Source organism: Moschus berezovskii, chromosome 8, assembly GCF_049115385.1.
Source record: "Moschus berezovskii isolate FMDL1 chromosome 8, NW_MosBer_1.0, whole genome shotgun sequence".
Lineage (NCBI taxonomy): Eukaryota > Metazoa > Chordata > Mammalia > Artiodactyla > Moschidae > Moschus > Moschus berezovskii.
The window spans coordinates 101,179,826-101,191,740 of record NC_142467.1 but is presented as its reverse complement, the minus strand read 5'-3'; the positions used below and the strand labels follow the sequence as shown (position 1 = coordinate 101,191,740).

The window sequence follows — 11,915 nt, the reverse complement described above, 5'->3', positions numbered from 1 at the left end:
AAATAGGACTCGTTTTAATCTTCTGTCTACCTTTTATTCCTCCTCAGAGATGGCAGAAGATGTTTTCCTTTAGCATTTGGGGTAAAATTGCAAGTTTCTGGAACAAGGCTTTTCAAAAAATAAATAAATAAAAAGGAATATATATGTACATATAACTCAATCACTTTGCTGTACATCAGAAATTAAGACATTTAAATCAACTATGCTTCAACTGAAAAATTTAAAAATAACTGACATCCATAAAGCCCTTTAAATCCATTATCTCTAAACATTTTTTTGTCCCCCAGTAGAGAATCAAGACCCTATCTCTTCCCACCACCCAGTGGATGACAATTGGATGGTTAAGAAGACATGTCATCCTAAACACATGCTAAAACTTGGGTAATAGTGTGTACATTGGCTTTAGCAGTAAGAGTAGAGCTCCTCTTTTCACTCAATACATATATGACTTAAAGTCTACTTATTGAAAAATTATAGGCCAAAAGTACTGCTGATGCAAATGAGTGTTATTAAATATTGTAGGATTTGCCAAACAACCCACGACAAATTAAACTGATAATAACAAGCTAAGCCCACAGTAATTTATCATTAGCTACAGTGGAAGTGAGAAATAGATTTAAGGGACTAGATCTGATAGATAGAGTGCCTGATGAACTCTGGACGGAGGTTCGTGACATTGTACAGGAGACGGGGACCAAGACCATCCCCATGGAAAAGAAATGCAAAAAAGCAAAATGGCTGTCGGAGGAGGCCTTACAAATAGCTGTGAAAAGAAGAGAAGCAAAAAGCAAAGGAGAAAAGGAAAGATATAAGCATCTGAATGCAGAGTTCCAAAGAATAGCAAGGAGAGATAAGAAAGACTTCCTCAGTGATCAATGCAAAGAAATAAAGGAAAACAACAGACTAGGAAAAACAAGAGACCTCTTCAAGAAAATTAGAGATTCCAAGGGAACATTTCATGCAAAGATGGTCTCGATAAAGGACAGAAATGGTATGGACGTAACAGAAGCAGAAGATATTAAGAAGAGGTGGCAAGAATACACAGAAGAACTGTACAAAAAAGATCTTCATGACCAAGATAATCACGATGGCGTGATCACTGACCTAGAGCCAGACATCTTGGAATGTGAAGTCAAGTGGGCCTTAGAAAGCATCACTATGAACGAAGCTAGTGGAGGTGGTGGAATTCCAGTTGAGCTATTTCAAATCCCGAAAGATGATGCTGTGAAAGTGCTGCACTCAATATGCCAGCAAATTTGGAAAACTCAGCAGTGGCCACAGGACTGGAAAAGGTCAGTCAGTCTTTATTTCAATCCCAAAGAAAGGCAATGCCAAAGAATGCTCAAACTACTGCACAATTGCACTCATCTCACATGCCAGTAAAGTCATGCTCAAAATTTTCCAAGCCAGGCTTCAGCAGTATGTAAACCGTGAACTCCCAGATGTTCAAGCAGGTTTTAGAAAAGGCAGAGGCACCAGAGATCAAATCACCAACATCCGCTGGATCATGGAGAAAGCAAGAGAGTTCCAGAAAAACATCTATTGCTGCTTCATTGACTATGCCAAAGCCTTTGACTGTGTGGATCACAATCAACTGTGGAAAATTCTGAAAGAGATGGGAATACCAGACCACCTGACCTGCCTCTTGAGAAACCTGTATGCAGGTCAGGAAGCAACAGTTAGAACTGGACATTAAACAACAGACTGGTTCCAAATAGGAAAAGGAGTACGTCAAGGTTGTATATTATCAGCCTGCTTATTTAACCTATATGCAGAGTACATCATGAGGAACGCTGGGCTGGAAGAAGCACAAGCTGGAATCAAGATTGCTGGGAGAAATATCAATAACCTCACATATGCAGATGACACCACCCTTATGGCAGAAAGTGAAGAGGAATTCAAAAGCCTCTTGATGAAAGTGAAAGAGGAGAGTGAAAAGGTTGGCTTGAAGCTCAACATTCAGAAAACAAAGATCATGGCATCTGGTCCCATCACTTCATGGGAAATAGATGGGGAAACAGTGGAAACAGTGTCAGACTTTATTTTTTTGGGCTCCAAAATCACTGCGGATGCTGATTGCAGCCATGAAAGTAAAGGACGTTTACTCCTTGGAAGGAAAGTTATGACCAACCTAGATAGCATATTAAAAAGCAGAGACATTACTTTGCCAACCAAGGTCCGTCTAGTCAAGGCTATGGTTTTTCCCGTGGTCATGTATGGATGTGAGAGTTGGACTGTGAAGAAGGCTGATCGCCGAAGAATTGATGCTTTTGAACTGTGGTGTTGGAGAAAACTCTTCAGAGTCCCTTGGACTGCAAGGAGATCCAATCAGTCCATTCTAAAGGAGATCAATCCTGGGTGTTCATTGGAAGGACTGATGCTAAAGCTGAAACTCCAATACTTTGGCCACCTCATGAGACGAGTTGACTCACTGGAAAAGACTCTGATGCTGGGAAGGATTGGGGGCGGGAGGAGAAGGGGACGACAGAGAATGAGATGGCTGGATGGCATCACCGACTCGATGGACATGAGTTTGAGTGAGCTCCGGGAGTTGGTGATGGACAGGGAGGCCTGGCGTACTGATTCATGGGGTCTCAAAGAGTCGGACACAACTGAGCGACTGAACTGAACTGAACTGTAGCAAAAAGAACAGCATTCAAAAACCATGGCTAACTCAAGAGAATACAAAGGCAAAATGTTCCTTTAGGGAATTATGGAAATTCCTACTATTGGTGTATACATGTGTGTGTGATACTGTGGGTTATTATTTGGCAGTCAGACTTCTAGGTGGAATACCAAATAAAAATGCTCAGTTAACTGTAGTGTGTAATGCTCAGTTAATTGTTATTTTAAATTTATGAACACTATGTTTTAGTAAGCTTTAATGACTCACTTAGCATTCATAGGCATAATGGATATGTTTTGGGTTTGTCTGTCCAACATACATTTCTCTTTCTTCTGTTTTATATTTCTTCTGATTTTCTTTTGGGGAATCATTGTCTCATTCTATTTTTTAAAAAATTTATTTAGCTGCACCGGGTCTTTGCTGTGGCACACGGAATCTTTGTTGCCACATGCAGGGTCTTTGCTTCGCCATGAGGATCTTCCACTGTGGCATGCTGGCTCTTAATTGCAGCATGTGGGATCTTAGTTCCCTGACTAGGGGTTGAACCCAGGCTCCTCTGCATTGTGAGTGTGGAGTCTTAACCACTGGACCACCAGGGAAGTCCCCATTGTCCCATTCTTATCCATGTAGCTTGAGAAGGGCCAACTTTAGAACTGGGCATAGAACCAAGACTGGCCATTCAGTGTACATCTCTTTGTTCAGAGTTCAGCCATGAGCACATATCTCAAGGTGATGAGACTTGTTTCCAGGATTTCTGCCGTAGTTGCTAAGCTTGGAGAATGGAACTGCCTGCAGCAGGTAGAACCAGACAGCTAATGAAGACAACACAAAGGGAAGCAGGGCCGAGAATGGAAAAACAGATTCCTGACACTGTTTGAGCACCTGGATCCAGTCAAGCCTGAAGCCTTAGGTGACGTCTCCCTTAAGAATCAAGGGATTTGTACTTTTGTAGGTGTCTCAAGCGGCTTCCCTGGTGGCTCAGCTGGTAAAGAATCCTCCTGCAATGTGGGAGACCTGGGTTCGATCCCTGGGTTGGGAAGATCCCCTGCAGGAGGGCATGGCAATCCACTCCAGTATTCTTGCCTGGAAAATCCCCACGGAAGAGTTAGACGTGACTGAGCAACTAAGCACAGCATAGCACAGGTGTCTCAAGGCCATACTCTGAAAGAAATTCTAACCTGTACATGCTGAAACCATGTACAACCCCTGTGTCTTTGTCTTTTGAAGTAAAATGCTGACTCAAGAGTTAATGACTGGGAAATGTGAAGATGTAGAAACAAAGCGTAACTGTTGGGCTAGGGAACTGGTAAGAGTTTAGACAATAATTCCGCTGCATAGCAGAATCACTGAATTCCCAGTTCCCTGAAAGATGCAGATCAAGGCCTGACACACATTCCTAAGTTGTTTACACAGGAAGCAGACCCTCTCCAGATGAAAACTGCTTACCACAAGAACACAGACCCCAGACTGGATGAAACCAGAAGGTTGATGAGGCTTGAAACTTCACCTTGATGCCAACCAATCCAAGAACTGTCCATGTGCTGATCACGCCCCTGCTCCTTGATCGCTATAAAACTCCTCCAGGGTGGGTCACATGATCTTCAGGGCATTAGCCCACTGTGGCCCCCTGTGCCTGGCAAAGGAATAAAAGCTGCCCTTTTCTACTTCATCCCAAACTCCGTCTGTGTGTTTCTGTTTGGCACTGGTGAACAGAGGCCAAGTTTCGGCAACAACGCCTATAAAGTCATATTTTATTTTTTAAAATTTGTGTGGCCGTGTGGAGTCATAGTTGCAGCATATGGAATCTTTGGTTGTGACACATGGGCTTAGTTGTGGTTCCCGGGGCCCTACTTTGGGAGCTCAAAGTCTTAACCACTGGACCACCTGGGAGGTCCCTAAGTCACATTTTATAACTGAGGTTTTATGTTGGAAAAATAAACCCCAGATGGGTTTTTTCTTTTAATGTTTTCTATTGGTTGCTGAATGAAATTCAAGAGCATTTCTTTTCCTGGAGATTATGAGGGAAAAATAAGCATACCTCTTCATGTAAGCCAGTTTTCTGATGTGATATGAGTTCAAAACTTTAGGCTTCAGGATATGATAATAAATGATAAAAGCAAATCACCCAGAGAAAAAGAGAAACAGAGAGAAGATGAGAGTGGAGTGACTGTGTTTTGAGAGGTCACTTGACAGCTATTTTTCCAGTTGTTCCAAAATGTTCATTACAGATGTTAGACAAGGCTTGGCAAACATGTGCTTCAAATTTCCTGCGTGGTTGTGTTTGTTTGCTAGGATTGCCGTAACAAAGTACCATAAGCTCAGGGGCTTAACAGCAGGAATTTATTGTCTATAGTTCTGGAGGCTGAAATCTGGGATCAAGGTGTCAGCGGGTTCTTTTTTCTTTCTGATAATTTTATTTCTTTATTTATTTAGTTTTGGCTGTGGTGGGTCTTCATTTCTGGGCACGTTTTTTTTCTCTAGTTGCAGCAAGTGGGGGTTACTCTCTCGTGGCAGGGGCTTCTCTTTGCGGTGGCTCTAGGGCTCGTGGGCTTCAGGAGTTGCTGTTCCCAGGCTCCAGAGCACAGGCTCAGCAGTTGTGGCACAGGATTAATTGCTCCCAGGCGTATGGGATCTTGCAGTCTCCCTAGTTGCGGCATGAAGGATCTAATTCCCTGACCAGGGACCAAACCCAGGTTCCCTGCATTGGGAGCACAGAGTGGACCAAACTGGAAGTCCCCTAATTTACCTTTTTTTTCTTGGCAGAGGGACACAGTTCAACCCAGAATTCTCATTTATAATTTCCATCTCATTTTATAAAGTCTTCAGTATAGCTGTGCTGTCTCAGGGACACATTGGAGGAGTTTTGTAGAGCTGGACTCTCTCATCCATTGATTTTTCCAGCCTCCCACATTTGCCTCCCTGGAAAGCCTTGTCCTGCTTTTATCAGTGGGGTTCAATGTAGCGCGTGCTGTGCTGTGCTTAGTTGCTCTGTCGTGTCTGACTCTTTGCAACCCCATGGACTGTAGCCCACCAGGCTCCTCTGTCCATGGGGATTCTTCAGGCTAGAATACTGGAGTGGGTTGCCATGCCAGGGATCGAACCCAGGTCTCCTGCATTGCAGGCTGATTCTTCACCAGCTGAGCCACCAGGGAAGCCCCCAATGTCAGTATGTCTCCCCAAATGAGTAGGAGGATCCTTTCCCCAAGGACCTTGGCTCATTCAGGAATGCCCCTCCAACATCCAGGAATATAACCTCAGGTAACAAGAAGTCTTCTCTTGTCTGTGCATCCAAACCACTCATGGATTTTATTTTTTTGCGGGGGCGGGGGCGGTTTTAAACTTTCATTTTATATGCAAAGAGCTAGTATTGGCATAAGGTAGATGTGCTGAATGATCTATTCAAGGAACTTCATTTAGTCTGATTTAACAAAGCCAACGTCCTTCATGTACTGGCGGAAATACTGGTGGCCCATATTGAGGCAATGTTTCTGGATCAGACCGTGCCTGTTTGAACAGACCTGGCAAGAGCGAGAACCTTCCCTGAATTTTCTCAAATGGCCCCAGTAGAGCTGCTGGTGACCCACGTTGTTTTCTTGACTGCAGTGAGGCAAAAGGCTCACAGATTTTTTAAATTAAACAAGTTAAGTCGTAGTCAGCTATATGTCACATACCATTTTAAAGTGTATACAACTCAGTGGCATTTCCTACTTTCACAATGTTGTGCAGCTGTCAGCTTCATCTAGTTCCAAAACATTTTCATCACCCCAAGAGGATGCTCCATACAATTTAGCACTCATTCCCCATTCCTTCCCTCCCTCCAGTCCCTGGCAACCACTCATCAGATTTCTGTCCCTGTGGATTTATCCTGACTATTTCAATAAATGGAATCACTCAATATGTGACCTTTTTTGAGTGGCTACTTTTACGCAGCAAAATGTTTTCGAGGTTCATCCACATTGTACCAGGTATCAGTGCCTCTTTTCTTGTGGAGACTTTTTGGTTTTGTTTTATTAATTTTAATCAGAGTACAGTTGCTTTACAGTGTTGTGTTAGTTTCTGCTGTGCAGCAAAGTGAATCAGTTATATGTATACATGTACCCATTCTTTTTTTTTAATATAAATTTATTTATTTTAATTGGAGGCTAACTACTTTACAATATTGTATTGGCTTTGCCATACACTGACATGAATTCGCCCCAGGTGTACATGTGTTCCCCATCCTGAACCCCCCTCCCACCTCCCTCCCCATCCCATCCCTCTGGGTCATCCCAGTGCACCAGACCCGAGCACCCTGTTTCATGCATCGAACCTGGACTGGTGATCTGATAATATACATGTTTCAATGCCATTCTCCCAAATCATCCTGCCCTCGCCCTCTCCCACAGAGTCCAAAAGACTGTTCTATACATCCGTGTCTCTTTTGCTGTCTCGTAACAGGGTTATCATTACCATCTTTCTAAATTCTATATATATGTGTCAGTATACTGTACTGGTGTTTTTCTTTCTGGCTTACTTACCCCAATGTTCATCACAGCACTGTTTATAATAGCCAGGACATGGAAGCAACCTGGATGTCCATGAGCAGACGAATGGATAAGAAAGCTGTGGTACGTATACACAATGAAGTATTACTCAGCCATTAATAAGAATACATTTGAATCAGTTCTAATGAGGTGGATGAAACTGGAGCCTATTATACAGAGTGAAGTAAGCCACTCTTGTTTTTAGATTTCCTCCCCTTTAGGTTGCCACAGACCGCTGAGTGGAGTTCCCTGTGCTGTACAGTAAGTTCTCATTTGTTCTCTATTTTATACATAGTGGTATCTATGTCAGTCCCAATCTCCCAATCCATCCCATCTCCTCTTCCCCCCCATGGTAACCCTAAGTTTGTCCTCTACATCTGTGACTCTATTTCAGCTTTGCAAGGAGGTCCATCTGTATCATTTTTCTAGATTCCCTTGTGTAGCTTTTTAAAGACATACTTACTTGGACGAATACATCTAGATAAGGGTTGAAAAACTACGCCCGATGCAGGGGTGGGGCTTCCCAAGTATGGCTCCCTGCCTCTTTATATAGACTGTGACCTAAGAATGATTTTTACCTTTTAAAATCATTTTTAAAAATTAAGTGAAGAATAGTCCACAGTGAGAATGATATAAATCTTAAATTTCAATGTATACAAAGTTTTTCTGAACCACAACTACTCCCATTTGCTTCCATTTTGTCTATGGCCCCTTTCAAGCTACCAAGACAGAGTATAAGACAGAGTTCAAGGCTGGCCTGGAGGTAGTGTCACAGTCAGCTACAGATCAAACTCCTCGTTCTACTCTTCCACCTTCTCACTACTGCACTTGACTAGAAAAAAAAAAAAGATACACACACACAAAAGACAGAGTTCAAAACAGAAATGGTCTGGCCCCCTAACTAGTGATATTGACCACTTGGCCCTTCAAGGAAAGTCAGCAGAACACTGCCCCTGGGGATGGACACCACCTAAATTTTCATCCATTCCTTATAGAGAACTCTTTTTCTTTCCACTCACCTTCCTCCCAAGCAAATGAAGACAAACTCCTCCCAGAAGCCACATGAAGATCCCTCAGTTAGAAAGATTTGTTCAAATCCATACATATCAGTTTGCTATATGCTTGAAACTAACACAACATTGTAAATTAATTATATTTCTGGGAATTCCCTGTCAGTCCAGTGGTTAGGACTCCAAGTTTCCACTGCAGGGGACATAAGTTCAATCCCTGACAGGGGAACTAAGGTCTTACATGCTGTGAGGTACAGCCAAAAAAAAAAAAAATTAGAACAATGATGGAATAAAATCAGAGGACCTGGTTTAGAATGAGGAGATAAAGTAAGCCTCTCTCCAAAGAAGAATTTTGATTCTAATGATTCTGATACTAATTCCAATGTGTGGCTTCCCCCCTCCCCCTTGCTGCTGCTGCTGCTAAGTCGCTTCAGTCGTGTCCGACTCTGTGCGACCCCACAGACAGCAGCCCATCAGGTTCCCCCGTCCCTGGGATTCTCCAGGCAAGAACACTGGAGTGGGTTGCCATTTCCTTCTCCAATGCATGAAAGTGAAAAGTGAAAGTGAAGTTGCTCAGTTGTGTCTGACTCTTAACGACCCCATGAACTGCAGCCTACCAGGTTCCTCCGTCCATGGGATTTTAAAGGCGAGAGTACTGGAGTGGGGTGCCATTGTCTTCTCCAATGCATAACCACCAAGCAATTTTCCAACGTACTGGTTGTCCTACATTTCCACTCAATTCTGACAACCCAGAGGTAGCAGCAGGGTCCACAGGTTAAGTACTTGGTCCCATACGACTGCCCCCACTGCAGATGCCAAACACAGTTCCAGGTTGTTACCTGTGTTTCTGACCAACTGGGTATAAATCAGAGATTCCCACTGAGTCAGGAGATAGATGAGTCCCCAGGGGAAACAGAGTTGGTTCTCTGTGGACCAATACTCTAAGAAGAAAATAGTAGGACAATCGAGGGAGGAGCCTAAGCCCTGTCCAGATCGAAGATAAGAGACCACATATTTCTCATTCTTGAAGTCAAGGAAACTCTCTTGATTAGAAAGCTCCTTGGAGGTAAAAAATGGAGGGGGTGTCACCCCCATAGTAAGTGATACCACTACCCATAGGCCTCTTCGGTGGACTATATCTTGACTGAGAGATGCTCATGCACACATAGGGGGATCCTGAGATATACCACGTATGGATTCAGAACCAGGTGGATCAAAATGACTGGCCAAAGGAAACCCTGGAACGAATGCCCCTTAAAAGGAACTGACTACCAGAAAGGGGTGGCTCTCTCTCTGAGTCTGCCCATGAGACTATCCACACATACTGTACACTTTTCTTTCTCCTAGGAAACACTTTAGTTGTTTCACTGTGTGCTGTGCTCATTTGCTTCAGTCACGTCTGGCTCTTTGTGACCCCATAGACTGTAGCCTGCCAGGCTCCTCTGTCCATGGAATCTTCCAGGCAAGAATACTGGAGTGGGTTGCCATGCTCTTCTTCAGGATATCTTCCTGACCCAGGGATGGAACTCGGGTCTCCTGCATTGTGGGTGGTTTCTTTACCTGCTGAGCCACCAGGGAAGCCCCACCTGTTTCACTACTTTCTGTCTTTGTGGGAATTCTTTTTCTGCAAATTTGAAGAGCCAGGGTTTTGTCACTGCCTCTGGTCTAGTGGCTAGGATTTGGTGCTCTCACTGTTGCAACCCAATCCCAATCTCTGGTGGGGAACTGAAACCCTGCTTCAAGGCACTGCAGGGCGAGGCCACCTGAGATGACCATGACCCTCTTCTCAGGTTTAATTAATTTCCTACAGTGGCTCCCTGAACTCAGAATACTAGTCTGCTCGCTAGATCATCTGTTTATTACAGTAAGACTCAACTGCCAGATGCAGAGAGATACACAGGGCAAGATCCTGAACAAAGGAACTTCTGAAAGTGTTCTGGTTCACCAACCTAGAAGTTCTCTGGACCCCAATCTTTGAGGTTTTATGGAAGCTTCATTACATAGACATGATTGATTAAATCCTTGATCATTGGTGATTGAACTCAATCACCCAGAGGCTGGGAAGTGGGAGTGAAATTTTCAACCCTCTAATGACAAAGTTGGTTCCACTGGCAACCTGCCCACATCTCTGTGTGCTTTCCCTAGCATAACAAGACATCTTCATCACTCTTATCACAGAAATTCCAAGGTTTTAAGAGCTGTATGCTAGAAACAAGGATGAAGACCAAATATATATATTTCTTTTTATTTCTTTATTTTAGTTTTGACTGTGCTGGGTCTTCGTTGCTGTGCTTGGGCTTTCTCTAGTTGCGGAGAGTAGGGGCTTCTCTAGTTGCAGTGCACTGGCTTCTCACTGCGGTGACTTCTCTTGTTGCGGAGCAGGGCCCCAGAGAGTGGGCTCAGTAGTTATGACACAAGGGCTTAGTTGCTCCAAAACATGTGGATCTTGGACCAGGGATTGAGCCCATGTCCCCTGCATTGGCAGGAAGATTCTTAACCACTGGACCACTGGGGAAGTCCCAAATATATGTATTTACTATAAATCACAATATCACAGATCTCAAGCTTCCCTTTCTTGACTTGTCAATCCCAGGAAATTCCCATGATTTCCTGCCTGTCCATAAAGTATCTGGAATTGTCGATGGCCAGCTGCCTTATCACCTTAGGAAATCCTTGTGTAAACTCTCTTTCCCCGCATGAGTGAGAAATCTGGTCTCCATGGCAGCGAGGTTAAAGTTCTCTCTGATTTCATGTCACTTCATTGGCAGTTTAATTGCCCAGGACAAGAAAAAAACAAAACACCAGACGCCTTATACTGATGTGTGTACAACACAGATTTTGAATAATGCCCCTGAGGGAAACGTTTCTACCTTTCTTTTCTGTTGCTCCATAACAAATTCTCAAAAATATTTTCCTGAAGCAATGTGTTGCAGTGCCTAAAATCTGCCTTAACATCTAGTGGAAATGAGACAGGAGGCAAGGGGACAGGACACAACCTTTAAAAGAATGACATAATTGCTGAGGATACAACGAAAACTGATTAAAACTAATTAGGCCCAAGATGACAGGCTGCCCTGGTGGCTCAGATGGTGAAGAATCCACCTGCAATGTGGGAGACCTGGGTTCGATTCCTGGGTTGGGAAGATGCCCTGGAGACAGGAACGGCTACCCACTCCAGTATTCTGGCCTGGAGAATTCCATAGACAGAGGAGGCTGGCAAGCCACAGTCCGTGGGGTCTCAAAGAGTTGGACACAACTGAGTGACTTTCACTTTCATTTTCAGAGGTACCATGTGTGCCTGGGCTAATCACTAGTTCCTAAGGCTGTTCAATTTCTTAGTACATGTGATGCTGAAATTCTGTGATGTTCTGCCGCTGTAAAGACACTCAGCTGTGGGATTCTGAGAGCTACTCTGTGGTTGTCATGGGAGCACTCCAGGCAGAAGAGACGATCAGTTCCTAGAGTTAGGAAAAAGCTGTCCTCATAGAGTAAAGAGAGAGTGAAGGGCCTCAGGAAGAAATTTAATGTTCAGAATGGCTAGCTGAAGTGAAGTCAGAAAGAGAAAAACAAATGCCATATGATATCACTTATATGGGGCTTCCCAAGTGGTGCAGCGGTAAAGAATCCACCTGCCAGTGAAGGAGATGCAGGGGATGTGGGTTCAATCCTTAGGTTGGGAGGATCCCCTGGAGTAAGAAATGACACCCCACTCCAGTATTTCTGCCTGGGAAAATCCCATGGACAGAGAAGTCTGGC

At 43.8% G+C, this 11,915-nt stretch overlaps 2 pseudogenes; one reads left to right on the top strand and one right to left on the bottom strand.

Annotated features, from left to right (window-relative positions):
- Positions 1 to 6,039: 6,039 nt before the first annotated feature.
- On the bottom strand, positions 6,040 to 7,626 carry LOC148777159 (small ribosomal subunit protein uS14 pseudogene; annotated as a pseudogene).
- A 28-nt stretch (positions 7,627 to 7,654) lies between these two features.
- Positions 7,655 to 11,915, top strand: part of LOC129559550 (mitochondrial transcription rescue factor 1-like) — a 69,735-nt pseudogene continuing 65,474 nt past the window's right edge.